Source organism: Cygnus olor, chromosome 3, assembly GCF_009769625.2.
Source record: "Cygnus olor isolate bCygOlo1 chromosome 3, bCygOlo1.pri.v2, whole genome shotgun sequence".
NCBI classification, from domain to species: Eukaryota; Metazoa; Chordata; class Aves; order Anseriformes; family Anatidae; genus Cygnus; species Cygnus olor.
In genome coordinates, this window is record NC_049171.1 from 21,770,368 (window position 1) to 21,791,095 (window position 20,728).

The following is a 20,728-nucleotide window of genomic DNA, read 5'->3' on the forward strand; positions in this document are numbered from 1 at the left end:
TACTGTAATGTCAAAAAGACTGGCAGGTAAAGTAGCTGAATCTCATAGGGACTCTCGATATTATTGATTATGTGGAGTCAATGGTATTTTTCTGATAAATACATAATCTGTATACCTCTTGATAGACATAATAAAAGCCTAAATTATGTCTTACAATTAGACGATTGTGCTATTGCTCTGAACAGCCCACTGAGCATTTATCTCCCCCCTACTTTAGCTTAAGCTGTGGCACTATTTCATTCTTCCTTTAGCAGAGCCATCTGAAGAGGTTCACATCCTGCCCACGGACACTTGTTCTTTCCCAGTCCCTGCCCAAAGCGCCCACGGTTGTGCTGACTCGGCTCTTTCCGGGACCACGCTCCAAACCACAGTGGCTTTGAAGTGGCTGGCTTTTTCGAAAGCACACAGAGAAAGGCTAATTGGGCCTTTAAAAAATCTTTATTTCCTTTTTTTTTCTCTCCTTTGCATAATTCCATTTTCTTTGAATGCACCGTTTCACAGTTCCACTTCCAAGCACAGCAGATAACTTGTTGATCAGCACGACGTGGGGCCTTTGAGGCTGGTACAGGAAAAGATCTGGAACAAGCAGCAAGATCAGCTACCAGTAAGAGCCTCTTAAATCAGATGTACAGCCAAAGTAACTAGCTTGGTAAGTTTACCTGATCTAAATGTTGGATTCCTAAGAGGAATAGAATGGATAACCAATTAATAACCTCCAGTAAGGGGATAAGTATCTGCAAAATTTTTGCAGCCAGTTCCGATACGGTGTTTCTCTTTCATATTCCTGCAAAACAGGGTGACTTGGTTATAATTCCCATTCTAACAGCACCTATAATTCAAATGAAGGATGAGGACTTCCTGGCACAAAGCACCATACGAGTACAACCTTGCTTTCATAGGTGGAAGCAAAGGCAAGCACTGTTCCTTAACATTGACAGTGCGGCTGTCAAAATGGGTTCAGCAGGCTGATGAAACAGACAAAACCAGATTTGGGATGTCGAGCTAACAACACCAGCACACCTGCTGCAATGTAAAGATTTTTAAGTAATGTGGCAGAGAAGTCAGATGCCCCGAGACACTTTTTGGTTAAGGTATGCAGTAGCATTGTGCAGTCTTCTGGGTGCTCTGCAGGCTTTGTGCATAGGTCCACGGCCATGCTCTGGCAGGTGGTTGTGGAATTACATCCCACAGAGTTTGGTGCAGTGAAAACCTGCGTGTAGCTTCGTGGCAATCAGTTACAAGGTTGTTAATCTATTTGTGTCAAAATTAGCGTTGTGTCCTGTAATGCAGCGTTGCCTTATAAGAGAAATCAGCACCAGTGTGAGTGCATTGTAGATGAAAATGAATGTGAGCTTCCCCTTGTTTTTAGCAGGCTCGGGGATAAGGCCCCGTGGGAAAAAGGAAATGCTTTCTGACATAGGAAACCCCTGTTCCCAGGACCGTGCACATCAGCTCAGCCTTTTGTGTTCAGTCTCCCTTGAAGCTAGTTGCAGCTCTGCTTTGATGGATCCCTCCTGTGCCGGTTGTGCAGGGAGTGCCTGCTTCTTATCATGCTCACGATTCCCAGATAGGACAAAGCTGTCGAGACTCTAACTGCCTTGTATTAAACCCCTCAGTGTCCAATTTGAGCATGAGGCTTTATGGATATAAGTAAGCAAAAGAACAGATATATATTGGATATAACACGATCTTGAGATTCACTTCTGATCTCTCTTGTTCTCCTCGGATCTCATGTTCATGTACACAAACACGCTTTCAGTTAGAGAAGCAGACAGAGCAGCGTGTGCCTCCTCCAAGGTACTGCCAGGTAGCCTGGACCATGACAGCCAGATGCCTGCATGCACCCTGCAGGCTTGGGTTCTGCACCTAACTGTTTTAAACACGGGCATGCCATCCACAGATAAACCCTTTCAGCAACTGTTCACATTTTTAATAACCAAGTGAGTAAGAGATAGGTTTTGGACTGATAACTGTTGTATAGTGACGGACTTCTGAAGTGAATAAGGTTATTGGTAAATACATTTTCCACTCCTAATTTGTACATGAATAATTAACAGCCTCATCCAGACCCAGGGCTGCAAATTAACCAGTTCATAAACACTTCAGTCCTCACCGTTTCATGCAATGACACTGTTTTTTATGGTCTTTGCAAGTTGGGCCCCTGGGAAACCAATACATGATTTTTTTTTCAGAAAATAACAAAATAGTCATATTGGCTCTTTACCAGGTTAATCCCTCTCATTCAGGTATTTTTCTTTCACTTACTTGCTCGTGACGTTAACAGCATATAAAACAATGAATTAATACTTGAATATTTGGTGAAAAAAAACTCTGGGATGTATACGTTATGGCTGATTAAAGAAAAGCAGAAGGAGCTTGTCAGGCATCGTAGTGGAAAGTGGAGATATGACCGTGCTGAAAACATTTTTGGTTGTTAACAAGCCATGCAGTTTCTTTGCAAGTCAATCCTCTGTGAAGTAGGGATGGTAATTCTTCACCAGGCAGCAGAAGGCTGTCTTCTTTGAGATAAATGCGCAGGAGTTGGCCACTTGATATATCTGGGAAGTGCTGCCGACATAAATTGATAGAAATTACATCTGATGGTGTCCATAAATGTTTCTGTCTATGCTGAGGAAGGGGAAATTATCCTCACAGAAGGGCATGCTTTTCCATTGATTTGCTCCTGTCAGTTTGCTGGAAGTCTGGTTGAAAAAGTCCAGTGAAAGAGACTTGACATGTAAATATCAGTGAAGACACCAAGGGAACCTGGCTGCTACTGTGCTCACTTTTCAACCTCTTCTTCAAACATATTTTTGCAATTCTTTAGATTTAGGAGTAGTCAAGCAAGGACAGGCTTAAAGGCCTAATAAATAATCTAGGTTTGAGTTAGCTTCCAAAAGTAAAGGTTTGGAAATTGAAAATACATGAGACGTGGTGCTGCTGGTCTGAGTTGGTTGAAGACTATTGTAAAGAAGTTCTTCTAAATGCAACTTTTCAATACATTCTGCATGTTCTTGTATTTTAGTACTGAAGCATCGAGAAAAGCAGATAGCCCCAAAGGCACCGTGTCCTCCTGCACTGGGCATGAGAATGAAAGAGGAGAGCTGATATGCATAAGTAGCATTCAGCCCTGGAATTCACCCCAGATATCTGACATTATGTGTCAAGGGTATTGCCATAATATTAATTTAATGGCACAATTCCTATTTTATTGATTTAAGTTCCAAATACTATTAGCAGCTAGTTGTCATGAGATCAACCATTATATATATATATATATTTTTTTTTTGCACTGCCAGTTTTCAGAATACAATATGAACATTTTTTCCCACTATTCCCCAAGGGTGAAATACTATATTTTTTTGCTTTCTAGAATTTTCACTCATGTGAAATGGTCGTAACAAGTAAGCTTAACTGTCTGCCTTCAAATGGATTACTTTGAAAATAAAAGAGGCTGCACTTGAATTTCCAGGTAGTTTGCCATTAAGGATCTGTTTTGGGGTAGTCAATTGGTTTTGAAAAGATGAGATTTCCATGGAATTGCAGGCTGGGGGACCGCATAGCTCCCAGACACGTGGGTATGGCACCTGTGCCCTTGCTCCAAGGGAATTCAGACAAAGCTGACGTGCTTGGAATTTTTTCAGAGACATTGAAATCTGTGAACAGATCAAAACAGTATTGGATATTGGCTCATAGAGATTCCTCCAAACAAAACGTTTTAAATTAATGTTTTCATGCTTAAATTTAAGTGGTCTTCTTCATGCAGCTGTGATGTGTCATGAACAGAAAAATAATTGAGAACAGGATTCCTAGCGACCGTTTCAGACACAGAAGGGGACACTGTGATTACCTTGCTAGCAGCTGTTCTCTTCAAATGAAGGACACTCTTATGGAGAAGTTGTACAGAATCTGAGAGGAATAAAATCAATATATGTAAAGGGATCTGAGGATCTACTGAAGCTCCCCTAAATCTACAAAATTGGTAGTCAGATTCAGGCACATGACTGAGTATTCTATAGATTGTTTTCAGAACAATGTTACTGTGATTTTTGCTTACTCTTTAGCAAAAACTTACAGACCCGCTCCATCAAATCACTGGGGTGTTAGGCAAAATCTGATGCAAGAGTAGCCTGATGTTCACCTAGAAGATATGAACTTGCTTCTTTCTGCTCAACACATTGCCATCTTAAGCTACGACTTTGGCCTTGACTGACTTATGAAAAACATCTTTTAGCAATCATATTAATGGGGTTAGGGAGTAAATGAGGAAGCTGTGGGAATCTGTTAGCTGCTTTTCATATATTCAAACCAGGTTAGACATAATATTAATGAAGATGCTGATAGAAAGCTCTAAAACTCACTTGGTTTTCCTCACACACTTTATTTATGGAGGCATCAAAAGGGACCTGGGCAAATCAGAATTACAACAGTCGTGTATCAGCTGGAGAGGTTTTCTGGAGACTTTTGTGTAGCTTTCTTTTCTCTCTACCAAAACAAGAATAAAACAAAAATGGTGATGCACTGGTAATCACAGTAGCAACATTAAATGAAAAAAAAAAAAAAAAAGAACATAGTTTAGGGTACTGCAAGAATAAAAGATGTTGGACAGATGTATTGTGGTAATAAGAAAGAAGTAGCATATGCTGTTTAGAGAGGGAAAAAGTAAGCCTTTTGCTCAAGAAGCAAGCATAAATCTGAATTGAGAGCTGAAATATCCTTATTTTCAGCAAGACAACGTTGATTCGTGAACATCAATAAGAACATGCTTTTAAATCATCTTCTTGTAAAACCTGCGATCCATTTTGGTGGAGGGGTTAGTGACTTAGCATTTTATGAAGCAGATTATCTTTTGAATCACAACAGCATTAGTTTAAATTATTCCAGTTTACATCACTGTAACTAAGGTTTAGTCTGGGGAGTTGATTTGATTTCCCTATGCGTTAGCTTGGACTAGATTGCTTAGCCCCAGAAAATGGTCCATTCCCCACCTACTCCGCTCATGGTATTTTTCTTTCACTTGCCTCTGATGTACTGCAGGGGTTAAACGTGCCATTTCCAGTGCCAAGATCAGTTGTCTAGGCAGAGCGTTGGCATCCCTGTCCCTACACTGCTATCAAAACTTGCCAGATAACCTCCAACAGAAGAAGGCTTCCACAGTGCTCAGTCTGGAGAAAGCAACCAGGAGCAGTGCATTTTCCACCGAGTTATTTAACAATTTTATGAAATACTGTTGTTGTAAAAAGATAGATAAACATTTATCTGTTAACCTCTTCTGTAATCCCGAGCTATAATTACGAGCCTCTACAATTCTAAAGTATGTTTGTATTGATGACTTAAAACAGTGCTTTTCATTCAATTAACAAAATATCTGATGTGATGCAGTGTTTAATTGCTAGAACAGTGTATATTTCTGAGTTCAGTGCTTGTGGTGGGCTGACCTGGGCCAGCTGCCAGCCGCCCACCCAGCCACTCTCCCACTCCCCCACCTCAACAGAATGGGGTAGAAAATAAGATGAAAGAGCTCGTGGGTTGAGCTAAAGGCAGGGAGATCACTTACCATCATGGGCAAAACAGGCTCGACTTGGGGAAAATTAATTTAATTTACCGCAGATTAGAAATAGGTTTGGATAGAGAGAAATGGGGACAAATTAAAGAAAACCTTCTCCCCAGAGTCTCCTTCTTCCCAGGCTCAGCTTTGCTCCTTCATTCCCACCCCCAAGCAGTGCAAGGGGGAAGAGGAATGGGGGCTGTGGTGGGTCCATGACAGCTCCTCTCTGCTGCTCCTTCTGTTCACACTTCTCTCCTGCTCTGGCATGGGTCCTTCCCACAGGCCGCAGTCTTTTGGGATAAACCTGCTCCAGCCTGGGCTCCTCTCCATGGGCTGCAGCCTCCCTCAGGGCACATCCACCATGGCACAAGAGAACTACCTGCTTTACATCATCTCTCCACAGGCTCCGAGGGAATCTCTGCCCAGGAGCCCAGAGCACGTCCTCCCCTTCCTTCTCCTCTGACCTTGGTGTTCACAGGCCTGTTTCTCACACTCTCACTCCTCACTGCCCATGCAGCATTTTTGGTCCCTTCTTAAATACCTTTTCACAGATGTGCCACCAGCTCGGCTGATGGGCTCAGCTGTGCCCTGCAGTGGGGCTGTTCTGGAGCTCTTGGTTTCTTCTCACAGAGGCCACCCCTGCAGCCTCCCGCTGCCAGCACCTTGCCACCTACACCCAGTACAGTGCTTTTTTCGGAAATGTTTAAAATATAAAGTTCTAAATATATGTGATTTTCACAGTACAGAGCAACAATTTAGAGTCTTAGGTAATAGAAGTGATGTGTAGGTAATGATGTGTAGGCAAACTAAATAGAAAATTCAGTATTATAAGCTTTTTCTGGAGTTGCATCCTGCCTTTCTCTCATGAGAGAGAAACAGTGTAGGACAGACCTGGATGAAAAATGAACCCTGATCTGAAATTTCAAAGTTGTCCTGAATTTCTTCTCTTTAAAACTTAATCTGTTTTATTCTGATGTCTTTGGAGATTTTGTTGCACTGGATTTTAAAAGCGTCACAGAAAATTTTCAGGTGAGAAAACCCATTTTTTTAGTGAAGTGAAATATTGCATAACTGTTTTGATAGATTTTGTAGTTTTTCAGTTCATAAAGATGCTCTTTTAGGTACTATTCCCCTGTACTTTTTGCCAAAAACAAAACAAAACAAAACAAACAAAAAAAACACTCCAGTTTGATAGCATGGATCAACTATTTAAAAAACTTTTCAATACGAGGAAAAATATATTTAAAGAAGCAATGAGGTTCATGTTGTACTGTGGTTTTTTTTCCATCTCCAACATGACCCAGACCCTGTGAGGCAATACAGCATGCATCCAGCACTGTACAAGTCAGAACAGTGCATGTGGCCCTGTGTCCTAACCTCAGCCCACAAACAGTTCATCCTGTTTAGCAGGGAGATAGATACACCATCCAAAGAACCAGTTACACATGGTGATTCATTGTGCTGTGGTTCTGAAATGCAAGGTGGAGACATGAAATGTATTGTGCCTATTTTCAGTAAATGGCTTTTCTTTGTAGGTGTCCTGATCTGTCTATATAGCATTCTTTTGATTATTGTTAACAAATAAGTAATCAGCATACAAATTCTAAAAAATCTCTGATTTTGCTGCAGATTTGTTGTGCAGTTGCAACGGGATTGACCACACTGTTTCTGACTGCAACTTTTTATTAGATGCATTTATATATATAAATATATATATATATATCCCCTTTCATCAGACATAACTCCAGTATTTATTACAAGGAAGAGATAATAATGAGGAACACAAGAGAATGAGGTCTGCACTATGGTGCAATGATGTCAGGAGATGAACATGTTAGCTTTGGAGAACTGTGGTTCACACAAAAGGAAATTTTTGAGAACCTCTGCCTTCGACAATTCAGCCAGTGACATAGCAGTACTGGTTTGGAGCCAAAATTGTTTTTATCTTACTCATCGGCTCTGGCTTCAGGCTTGCTCAAAAGCCTCAAGTTACCATTGATTGGCTTTAATTTCTCTGATACAGTCATCTTCATTTAGCCAGAACACTGGAAAAGAAGGAGGAGAACGTTAAGAAAAGTAACTCCTGAAGGTAGACTAATAGCTTATATACAGACAATTAAACTTACAAGGAGATGCACATGGTGCACACTTACTCTTGCCAAAGTTTTGCAAGCAGGCACTTCCAGATTCTGGACCAAAAAAAAGTTGCACCATGCTGTGTCAATCTGTCTGTGTCTGAGGCTGACTGTCTCTTGGATGTATGGTTATTCTTCAGTATCAGGAGCTTTACTCAGGCAGAATTACTATGCAACATATTGTGCATTGCTGTGCCTTGCTCAGTGTGCTTAGGGCTAAATGCAACTCTGGCAGGAAAATTAATGTGTCCCTTTTCTGCTTTATTTTATTTTAATTAAGGGAAGTAGTAAAGTTGTTCAAAGAAGCTTGCATTAAAAATACAAAATGCAAAAGCCCAAATGAACCCACTTATATATGCTCACAATCAATATGTTATATGCCAAAGTGGTAAAATACCTAAAGGAAGAATATTGCACTGTGCTGTCCCCAATGGATTTAAGAAGCATATTGTGAAGATGTTTATATTTACAAAATCATCTCCCCTTCTAAATAAGAATTGCTGCTTTCAAATTTTTGGGAAAGCACATGAAATTGGGTCATTTATCTAAACTCACTCTGTGTGGTCCTTGACATCGTTCCATTACTGGAAATACAGATACCTATGTGTGTGTGTGTATGTATATATGTGTGTATACTATATAAAAACTAATGTGAACCTGTTTCACACTACAACAACATGCCTCAGTCTTCATCTGAGCACACGTCTGAAGTGGGGAAAGATCATTATCCCTTCTTTAAGTATTAAACGAAGGCTCTCTAACTTCCGTCATATCTCTTAAGAAGCCCTTGGCAAACGATGGAATTAAACCCATTATTTACCAGTCTCATGCTACAGCTGTAACCACTGACCTAAGTGATGGACACAGTCTTCAATCTTTCATAAAATTTATTCACAATTTTCTTACCACCTCTGATAGCTGTGTGTGTCCAAATTCTATGACAGCCAATGTGGTCAATATTTTTCCTCCAGTAACTGTGCTGCGACTTCATATATCCTGTGCTGACTCAGCCAGCCCTGGCTACTCAGATAATTGGGATCTCTGGAAAATTTGGATCTGTGTGCGTCTGGAATCTGACCACAGAAGATCTGGCACGTATCTTTGATCTCATTGTTCCTAGAACTGAGCGTAGGAAAATTCAGCTGTGTTCCCTCAGCATTGTCTCTAATACAGTCTTGGGAGCAAACAGCTCATTAGGGTCACTGATGTTTGCTACATAAAATCAAAACATTTAGGTTTGGGAATAGATTTGCCTCTTGGCTGAGCTAGCGAGAGTGAGAGTGTATGGGAGGATCATTTCTAGTTTCTCCAGTGTGCAAGTTGTCTTCACACATGCATGTAAGCATGATGGGACTAAACAAACTGAGTCATTACTGGGAACACAATGTATACTGCTAATGTCAGAATCATGCTTCAGTTGCATCAGTGCACAGTGCAGATATGTGCTTTTGATGCGATAAATCTCCGATATCGAAGAAAGCAGCTATAAACTGTGATGGATAAAGCATTTATTCAGATGGTTTGGATAGGCTACTAGGAAGTATCATACATAGTAAAAATAAGTGTCAAGCATACTTCACAGATAATAAAGACTTTATTGGTTGGGCTATAGCTAATTGTCTCATGAGCTATGTCATCACAATTCCATCTAATTTAATCTGGAATTACAGTAATACGCGATCATGATGTAGACATCAGCAACCGTGTACCAGGTGTTATGGCACCATAACTTTTCCTTTCTGAGTGCTATTTCTTAGTGTCCCTTCAATCTGACTTTTAATAGTAAGTAATATGACTAGTGACAGTGTTAATCATTTCCCTTTTTAATTGACTTGTTTGGAAAATGGGTAGGAGGTACAAGAAAGAGAAAAGAAACTTCATACTAGTATATCCTTTCCTCATTTTACATCAGTGCCTAAGAGTAAGACGGAAGGATAAAGCTGTGACCACTGTGAAGGATGTAAAGCTAGAATATTAGAGATCACACAGCTCTTTTGCCTGTTTCTTTATACGAAAAAAAAAGAAGAAAAAAAAAAAGAAAAAAAAAAGGAGTTTAAGAGATTCCTTAAAGGTGCGGCCTTGCACTGAGTCCTTCAGAACAACATGGTTTTGGTGATATCTCTTATTCCTTCTGTAAATTTTACTTGCATAAGAAATGGCCCTGACATCAGTAAGACAGATTATTTGGGGAAGAACGGCACATACAAGCAAAGGCATAGGATGATATAGTGATGATCAGTGATTATAAGAAGCCCCAAAAAACACTGGCAAGGCCTTTGTATTGGTCCATATAAGAGCAGAAATAAATCCCAGTAATTTGTATTTTTTATCCTCCTTAGAAAATATAGGTGACGTTAACTATTTCTCATAATCTTCCAGGTCTTTTAAAATATTTTCCTTTTGCATGTGTACCTATCAATTTTCACTTTTTCAGGGATATTTAGCTGGAAAATGACCCTGTGCAGGCAGCAACGTGCTTGTGATCCTGTCTGTGAAAGACAAGTGATTGTAAGCAAGTAAAGTGCTTTCAGCTCTAGTGCATGGATTGGAGAACATGTACATATTCTGGTAGTGTAAGTGAGTGTCTTTCCCTTCACACTTCTCTGTCATATAATAGCAAGGATTTTTGACTTTTCACAAATGTTGAAAAGCACAGCTGGACACACATGAGCCATAGTCACTCATACTCCCATTTTTGTGTTTTGAACTGAGTGGAATATGCCATGTTTTATTAATTACAGGCATGTGTCTGTTCTTGACTGCATCCTGCTGCAAGTTTGTAGAGGGCTAGAGAATCATTCTGCATCCTGTGACAGAGCTCTACTGCCTGAATATTTGTGATGAAAGCCAGAAATGATAAAAAAGACGTATAATAGTCTCCACTTTGTCCTTTGAATATTTCTGCTAACATGGGTGCTGTGTACAGAACTTGGCTATGTGACATGCACACCAAAGTACCCCCCAAAAAACTCTTTTCAGCTTAAGCCTTCTTTTTTCCTTTCCACTGACTGATACATCTTTTTGGAACCTTTAATTCTCATTTGCAGATGGGAAATCTCATGCGTTTCATCCGGTTCCTTAATCCTCGTCTTTGTGACTAAGCTCCCTTGAAGCAGCTAGTTGTCGTGGGAGGGTTGGACATCGCCATGGCATGGTGGCACGCAATACCACCAGGACAAGGCCTGATTATTCAGAAGGACCTTTTCTCTTTTGGAGTCTGACATGCCCTCTCTTAATGCAGCCCTCAGCAAGGCTCCTAAGCTTACCATGACCTCCAGTCAAAAGTTAATGGCTGTTGTTCAATTCAGTTGGGTTATGCAGCACGAGTAGAGTGAAGATACTTCAACTGTGGCCCAGGGCGATGGAGGCAACCTGACAGCCTTCCCGCTCCTCTGTGAAAATGGAGCAGGGGCGACCTGATGGGTAACTGCTAGCTGATTTCCCTGGTGTTTCAGTTTCAGCAGTAACGGAGGTAGAGTTGTCTCCAGCTCCATGGGTGAGAAACATCTTTAGGAGAGGAGGCCAACGGTGGTGAGGCCGGTTCAGCTGGCAGACTGTTCCGGAGGCTGCCGCAGCCAGGCCTGGGCAGAAAATCAGGGAAAAGCAACCCGGCTTGTGAAGCTACCAGCTGGCTCGGGTCTCTTGGTCACATATGAAAAACCATAGTTTCAGGTCTGGCGTAAGGAGATGAGCCTTTTTTAACCCATCCTGTGGGGGGGGTTGATATCTTAAAAATAGTCACTGCAGCTGCATGCTGCGAGCCTGGAAGTAGGAGGAATGCTGAGTAGGTTTGGAGCTTAGCATCATATTGAAGCAACCTCTCCCCACTGACTTTCATCTTCCTGGGGACACTTTTCGCAGAGACCACGACAGGGTCCTGCAGATGGGCCGGTATTCAGAGCAATGCATAGCAATGTGTCTAAGGCAAGTGTGAAAATGGTACCAAGAATTAACAGCACACTGAATACAGCTTTCAATTATTCATTGAGAGCCTACTTATATTCCTTTTTGGTGTTATACTTAGAAGTGTAACCATGCATTTGCTACAGATTTTATGGATTAGAAAATCATAGGATTAGCCAGTCCATAAGTTTATCCTGATGTATATTAAGTAACTCATCGAAGAAAACAGATGCTTCATATATGGGAAATGAATAATTAATTTTGTTTTCCCGGTTAAAAAAAAAAATCCCTTAGGTGCTTTTCTGTTTTCTGCTGAAGCTGAATTTTTTTAGTCCTTTGACAATGTCTTACACCCTCCAATATGTCTTGTTTCTATGGAGACACCAATGAACTGCAGCTCGCATTCTTCTGCATATCACAATACAAGGTTGCTTCAGAATTTTCCCAACGCTTCACTCTCTTCCCTTTTAATTAGAAATTAATCAATAGATTCAATGCTCTTGTCTCATACGCTCACAAATACAAGCACATAAATATATGAAGCCTGCGAGTGAGCCTGCCTCTAAACACAATGTATGCTTTCAAAGTTTTATCTTAGAGAATAGCACATGTTATTTTGGGGCTAATAAGACTATAATCCTGAGCTGTATTGGATAGCAGGGTGGGAAGATGGATATCTTGTATGCAGTAGGCTAGATGGCAAGATGTTGGGATACCCCATGCTTTTTAACAAGTGTGGAGTTCTGGCGTGGCCTTAAGTATTACATGAGTTTCTGTTTAGCCCCAATGAACTCTCATAACTTCTATGTGAATTTTCCCCCTATATCCCTCTCAACCCTACTTTTGAATTATCGCATGATGATTCTTTACATTTAATTCTCCAAGCTGTGTTCTTCCTCCCCGGTGTGCACATGGCTTCTCTTCAGGACAGTGGCTGGTAAACACGTGCGTGGCAGAACACAATGTGTTTGCAAGGAGCACAAGGGAAAAAAAAAAAAAAAAAAAGAAAAAAAAAAGCACCACAAAATAAATTACATTGTTTCTTATTAAAAATACATTATGAAGTAAATGGTATTTTTAATTATCAAGAGTCAGTGAGCCTGAAATGACGCCAGACTGGAAGATGTATGTTACTGTTAGTGAGCCCTTTGAAGTCACTAACCAGCCTCTTCTTACTGCAGTGTCGTCTGAATTTTTTCCCCCAGTTAAATTCAACAGCTAAAATAGCACCTGGCTTTGCTGCTACCATGAGGTTTTTGTTATTGGTTCATATTATATTGAAATAAATTTCCAGAAAAAATTTGAAATAGCATTTGCAGAGGCCTCATAACTGATATATGTTTACACTGCCTGATGATGGCAACAGAACGTCTAATGCTCAGCTTATGTATTCATGTGCTGTGATGTATTCTGAGAAACTTTTTTTCCCATTTTTTCTTTGTGCTACACAGCTGTCTGTCTCCTCCTGCTGTCTCATACTTTGATTGTAGTCTCCTCTAGACAAAGACTGTATTTTTTTCTTTCATTTTTTGCAACTTCTTATGGACTACTGATGTTGAATCTAGTTCTTAAATGCTACAGTAATCAGTAATCCAATGAAAAACAAAGAGTTTTGATGGTATGCTGATGGCTGGTATTTCTAGCCAATATGTTTATATATGTATTTCATAGAATCATAGAATTGCAGAATGGTTTGGGTTGGAAGGGACCTTAAAGATCACCTGGTTCCATCCCATCTGCCATGGGCTTGGACACCTCCCACTAGACCAAGCCCTATCCAGCCTGGCCTTGAACACCTCCAGGGATGGGGCATCCACAGATTCACTGGGCAACATGTGCCAGTGCCTCACCACCCTCTGAGTGAAGGATTTCCTCTTAACATCTAATCTAAACCTACCCGCTAAGCCATTACCCCTTGCCCTATCACTACACCCCCGACAAACAGTCCCTCCCCAGCTTTCCTGTAGGCCCCCTTTAGGTACTGGAAGGCCACTATAAGGTCTCCCAGGAGCCTTCTCTTCTCCAGGCTGAACAACCCCAACTCCCTCAGCCCCTCTTCATAGGAGAGGTGCTCCAGCCCCTTGATCATCTTTGTGGTCCTCCTCTGGACTTGTTCTGATACTTCCATGTCCTCCTTGTGCGGGGGCCCCCAGAGCTGAATGCAGCGCTGCAGGTGGGGTCTCATGAGAGCATAGTAGAGGGGGAGAATCACCTCCCTCAACCTGCTGGCCACGCTGCTTTTGATACAGTCCAGGATACAGTTGGCTTTCTGGGTTGCAGATGCAAGCAGCCTAGAATGTATACACACATAGATACATGTATATGTACATGCGTGCACGTATATGTAAGTGCTTACCTTTTGTTACCCTTTTTGTTGCCAAACTAAAAAGTGAAAAATAAAATCTAGCGTTTTTAATATGACATTTCAGAAAGAATGGTTTATTTGAACTCTGTGAACATTTATTGCATTCTTGATTCATTTTAACTATTCAGTATTTTTGTTAACATACACAGAGAGCAAGGTTTAACCTCTAAATGGACCAAAGAGCATTACTGCTTTCTCAAGAATAATTATTGTAGCTATGCAAGCTAGCACATAACAGTTAAATATATCCTTGCTTTTGACAGAAGCTAGTGGAGTTGGAACAGAGATGAACATAGCTTATTAAATATAGCTCTTATGAAGACTGCTCTATAATTACTGTGATTTTTCTTTGTATCATTATGATCATAGGCTGATCGAAAACAATGAATCGTGTATTTTCAAGAGGCTAAGAACTATTCAACCATATAAAGAGATCATACCTAGAGTAACAGCCCTGTTAGTTTTCTTTGAGTAGTCTGTGTAAATAATACACTATAAAGGTTAAATAGGTCCTTTCACTGATGGTCCCTCTCCCACCAATAAGATTTAAAAACTGAGAGGAGAATGCTCCAAGCAGGACCAAGAACTCTTCATTCCATGAAATCTCATACATATCCATGAGCAAACCTTTTGATACTCTCTTTAATTGAAACCAGTGCTCAATGTATAAAAAGGGATCTGCTGATTTTATTTTTTTTTTCTGAAATGAAAACCTCAGAATGAAATGACCTATATACCCCAAATGTTTCAAGAACAAAAATGCCCAGTTGTCCTTTTGCTGTCAGCTCTGACACTCCAACACATCCAAAATAGATCCAGGGACCTGGATTCAAATATTTTCCATCTTTTCTGACCCATGAGAGACTTCCATGCTTTCTGGGGCTGAATGGAGAGCAAACAGCAAGGGTGTGTTCTTGTAGTCTGGATTGTTTCCTATTTCCCAGGTGTGTGCTGATACACCTGGGGAGGCAGCGGACCCGACACAGCTGCTCTGCAACAGGCAGGAGGAGGGAACTTGAGCTTTTCAGCAAAGACCTTGGCCAATACAAAGGTCCATTGTTTTCAGGAGTGCCCTTGCTTGTGAAGCTTTTCCCTTCGTGTAGTCACTGATAATTAACGTTTGAGGTGCCAGAATTCTGGCACTTAAAATTTTAGCTGCTACCTTCTACCTAGTATAAAGAATAACAATTTTATTGTCCTAGTTTAGATTTCAGGCAATTTAGGTGCATCAAAGATGTGCAGTATTAATTTCAGACTTTCAGTATGAAGAAAAGGTGCTTGCGAACAATCAGTAATTTCAAAGAGCAAGTTTGGTTTCAAGATTTGTTGTTATTTACTGCTGTGCTTGTGGAGATGATGGAAAGACAGGGACAGGCATGTGTGAGATCGGGGCTGGGAATGCTGCTGTTTCGAGCAACCACTCGACAATTCCTTCCCTGAACCAATCCAGCTTTGTATTAAAGACATTAGTTTCGTTGCCTTGACTACATGTATTGGAAGACTTATCTGGAGCCTCACGTTCCTGATGGTTGTTATATACCTTCTCATTTCTAGCCTAATTTATTCCCAGTTAGTCTGTTTGCAGGCCACCGGTGACTGTTAGGTAAAATCGGTCTTTTCCTTCTCTGTGTTTATCTGTTTTTAGTGTTTAACAGAGAGAAACCTCTCATGCTTCCCTTAGTTACGCTGGAAATGTACTTAGAAATGTTTGTGTCTGTCGTACAGTCATATATATTTACACTATCTGTGTCTATTGAAAAAATAATATTACCTTTATTTAATATCGTTTGTTAGCATGTATCCTTCTGTACAGCTTTTAAGCAAGTTAAATTGTTTTATCAATTGCATGGAGTTAATTGAAATATTTCAAATCTGTAAAGGTAAACTATGGAATGAAACAGTGAGTGTGAAGAGATTAAATAGAAAGGAGAACTGAAGCAAACAGCAGTTTAAATCCCATTCTTAACCCAATCCAAACTTTGCTGTAGGCTTGGTTTAACCAAGAGCGCTTACATAAACAGTCAGCTTTTCCATGCTAAGGTTTCCCAAACAGCTTTTTGGTAATGCCACGATTAAACAACAGTCAATTCTATAAACAGTACCTTATTGAAAGCAATTACAAGGAATGATTTTGAGAAACGGGCCTGTAGGCCTTGTTGCAGAAAACCTGGCTGATGACACATCCCAATTGTCCAATGCAGTACCATCACAATTGGTCTCTGTTTCAACCTTATTTAACAGATTCATTAATAGTATTAAAGAAAGCAAGTGAACAGCATGTTAATGAAGTCAGCAGATGATGTAAACAGCAGGAAACAGAAAATAGAAGATACTTAGAGATTAGAAACATGAGCGAGAGGGGTTATCAGTGTATCATATTCAGACTGAGAAGGAAGAGAAGCTAATGTGTCTGGGATAAATTAGTTCAGAACTGATTTTATATGGCTAATACATATTAAGTATAGAGAAATATACACACTAAAATATGCTAAAACATTTTTTTCTGGTTGACAAAGGACCAGTTTGTGATCAGTATAATACCTCAAAGGGCAATACTGTCTTTGGAAGAATGTGGAGATACTGTCAAAGAGCAGACAAGTAATTGCTGAAGTTGACACCAACACGAGCAATTTGCTGTTGTTCAAGCAACAGCAAATAAAAATCAGTGGTTTAGGAGACTGATTTAGGAGGAAAGACTGAAATGTAATGGCTTCGAGTAAGCAAGGAATGGAGAGGAAGAATAAAACAATCTGCATCACTGAAATATCCGTCAGCATTTAGGCAAAATATGATTTATTCAGCATTGCCAAGAATTTGATATAATTTCAGGAAAAAGTTCATTACTGGGCAAAAGCAACCTCTTGCCATATTAAATGAAGAATTAAAAAATGAATACATTGAGGCTGTAAAGCACAACCCAGCGTCAGTAAGTGTAAGCCTAAAATAGGCCGTAGGCTGCTGCTCACTAGCTCCTGGAAATGCAGAGTGTCTTCAGCACCCCTCGGTGTGAATGTGCATTGCAGAGGCCCTAGCTCGTTATATCTAACCATTTTTTTTTTTTCCCCAACAATATCCAAATTACAGGAGACTTTCCAAATGCTCCATTCAGCAAGCCCAATCCCACACAAGCTCTAAAATACTTCCCCTTCCCTGTTGCGGTGACATGCACACTGCAGGCAGACTGACAACCACCTCCTCCAGTTAGAACATGTAATCATAAATACCCTTTTGAGCTCATTGAAAATGTGACTAACTCAAAGTCTCAGCTCATACATTGTCAAATCCCACTTGGTGAGTCTTGCTCCCGTTCCAGCTGGAGGTGGGCCCACGCTGGAATTTGGGAATCTGGTTTTCATGTTCCAAAACTGAACAAAGAGACTCATTTCTAGCCTCAGTCTCCTAAACTGCAGTCATGTCTGTAAGTAAAATGCTGAAACATTAGTTGTCTGGGAAAAATAAATGAGTGATGATTTTAAGAGATGCTGTGGCTACTCAGTGCAGTAGCTGCAAGGTTTTTGGTGCTGTTCCCAGAAATGCTTCAACCATGGTGAGGAGCTCAATTCTCTAATTAAAAAAAAAAATTGTATCAAATATTTTTCAGCTTTACACTCTCAAATTAAAGCTTAAAAACCTCCAAGGAAGGAAAGGAGGCCAGATTGGAGGGGGAGGAGGTGAGAGGAAGGAAGCGGGTGGAGAAAACCACTATATTCCCAAGATGCAAGGAAAGTTGAAAAGTAGAAGAAAAAATATATTAAATCAGTGTAAACTAAGAGGTAAGTTTAAGGCATTTTCTTTACATTGAATGTATGTTTTGTTGGGGTATTTTTAGCAGTAAAATTCGTTGTACTTTAAAAACATTTAAAATACATTAAAGTGAGGTAATTGCTTTTTTTTTCATTTTATGTGCTATAAACTTGATCTATATTTTTATTAAGACCTATCACAGGATGTGTTGTGCTGGGATTTTGCTGCATTTTTGCTGTTGCTGGTTAGAACTGTCTATTACCTCACCAATGACCTACATGAAGCGAAGCAGCATCCCACGGCAGCAGGCAGGGTGTTTTGTTGTAGAGCTCAGCTGCGAAAGTTAATTGTTTATGGAGATTTAATGGGCATCACACTCCTAGTTACCTACAGCACTGTAATTCAGCAGTGTATTGGTATAGCTTCGGAAAAGAGGCTCTAAAGTAATAGATTTTGGTATGGTTAGGAAGAGAGTTGACCTGTGTTCTTAAACTGAGGTCAGATCAATGTCTTATATTGTTTATTAGTGTTGTTGGTGTTATTGCTACTTGGTCTGCTGCCTATACAGGGGTTGTATAAGTTAAGTTTTGATCAGAGACCACATGCCAGCAGTGGAATAGTAAAGTCTGGTGCACTTAAAAGCTCATTTATTACTGGAATGTTTGTTGCTATACTGCCAGGAGCCTGCCAGAGAAGCAACGGGATAAAAATATTGCTGATTAATACGACTGTGCTTGTGTTGTAACACCATGTGATACTAAAGACTTTGTCACAGATGAGTTTAGAGAGGAAAGAAACAGAAATCTGGAAAAAGTGGATGAAGGTGTAATGAGGTTCTTCATGGCTGTCAGGCAGCTGGGCAGAGTGGGGAGGCACAGATGTTCCTGCAGCCTTTGGTACTCACTGCATGTATAGAACGAGTTATTTGCATTATTTTTTATCTTTGGAGCTTGGGAACTGGGTAGAGCAAGTGTGTGACAACTGCTGTGGTGGGAGAGACCTGAGATCTTGGTAGCTGGTGGTGAAGGCGAACACAGGAGAGGGGTTTCAGAGAGATTGCTGCTGCCTTCCTCTCTGGTCCTCATCTGGCTTCTGCTGGGTCAGATCTTTTTGGGCTGTGGATCATACCATGTTTCAAAGCTTCTGGTGTATCAATTGTTCATAAATTTATCCAACTTTTTTTTTTTTTTTTTTTAACCTGTTTACGTTATTGGTCTCAGAAACATGTTCTGGAAATGGGGTCTCTAAATTAATCACATTGTCTTTGGTTCAAGCCTGCTGTTTGAGGGTCTTACTGATTGCCTCAAGTATATTTACTGTGAAAAGTGGATAATATTTCTCACAGAGATGCTTATCACTGCCACTTTAAGCTATCTAATTGTAGGCTGAAAAGATGTGGTCTCCTTATTTTTTTCCCCCTGTTCCATATCTCTGATCATGCTTGTCCCTCTCTGTACATTTCTTCAGTGATTCAGATGAAAAGGTTTCCTGCCTTCTGAAGCCACACCTATCTAATGGCTATCTCCCCTTCCTTGCTCTCACCATTTAGCCATCCTTAACTTTTCTAAATATTTTTTTCTGAGTTGAACTGAATGCTTAAATATTTCTACGGATAGCAGTTACATAAATATATGCATGGCAGCTGTGCACTTCAAGATGAATATATTATGGATGAAGAGCTTGAATTCCACAACATTTGTACTATTTTTATTCAGGCACATCCTAAGAATTTAGTATCAAATGGCCTAATTCTGCTCTAGCTGACACTAAAGCCAGTGAATTAAACCAGAAACTCCTACACGATTCAGTAGAATCAGGGCTTGTCCTGCCTGCCGGAGAACAGAGCTCGACACCACTTTTAGAGCTGCTCTGAATTGTGCCTGAATCTGGGTGTTAAGAAGTGCAGAAAAGGAGACTTGGGAGAGAGGTAACCGCAGTTGTGGAGCAGATGTGATTGTAGGATTGAGGAGAGCTAGGAGATGGCGGTGGATGAGCAACAGGAGCTGCGTGTGAGGCAGGCAGCAGAGGCAGCTGCGGACCCCGGAGGGTGGCCGGGTGCCATGACGTGAGTCACAGACTGATGTCAGAATTTCCTCAGGCATCCCAAAGGCCTTGGACACCCAAGTCTTATCAAGGTGAATGGGAATGTGGCATCCGAAGGCAGCTCTGCAATTTTCAGCCCTGAGGTGACTCAGCGGAAGTCAGAGGCGAGGTAGAAATTAGGCTTGAGGACAGACTGCACAGCTGATGACTCTAGCGGTCTTTATTTTGTTCCGCATAGATTAATGAGGAGTATTTTCCTTCAACGTTTAGAAGCCATGACCTATATTTTAAAGTCTTAAATAATTCATACGTAAATTTCATCACAACTCCATCATTACACAGAATTATCCAACCACGGAATGAATCATAATGATGTTCTTCTCCGTACCTGGTGTGTGTTCTTGTTCTCCCCCTTCTGTGGAGGTTTTGAAGACTAAAGGGTCCCTTTCAAGTTGATACAGTTTCAGAGAGGAACAGAAGAAAACAAAAAATGTTTAAAAGAGATTCTGCGTGGAAAATTCCCTGTTTTGAGAGTTTTATTAAAGTCAGATACCTTTGATCGCTAATAGAACAGAAGTAGCTGAAAGATAGTCTCAAAGAGAGATGAGGCTGCTAAAAACTCCCTATATAAAAATGAAGCCTTTCAGTTCAATCTAGCAGCAGCCCTTACAAGTCAATGTGTTGGTATTAATATATTATTTACCAGTTGCGTTGCATCAGCTTCACTTCACAATGGACGTAGGATGTAGAGTGCTATGAAGAAATCCAGGCTGGAATTAATAAAGCTATGCATGGCAGCACCTAAGGAAGAAAAGCAGCTTATCTGAGAATTTATCCAAACGTGCAAACAGAGTAAATCTAGCCAACTAATAGCAAACTGGAGTAACAAACAACAAATGCTTTCTTTCTTCTATCAGGTGTCGATATGAGCCTTGCTTTATCCTCTGACTGCCCTCTTTAAAACAGGTAGTACCTCTCTCACTTACTCAG

The 20,728-nt window shown here is 40.5% G+C and overlaps 1 protein-coding gene across 4 annotated transcripts in view; it reads left to right on the forward strand.

Moving 5' to 3' along the window:
* DLGAP2 (DLG associated protein 2) overlaps window positions 1–20,728 on the forward strand; it is a 462,298-nt gene that overhangs the window by 141,875 nt on the left and 299,695 nt on the right. The gene's annotated exons all lie outside the window — the stretch shown is intronic.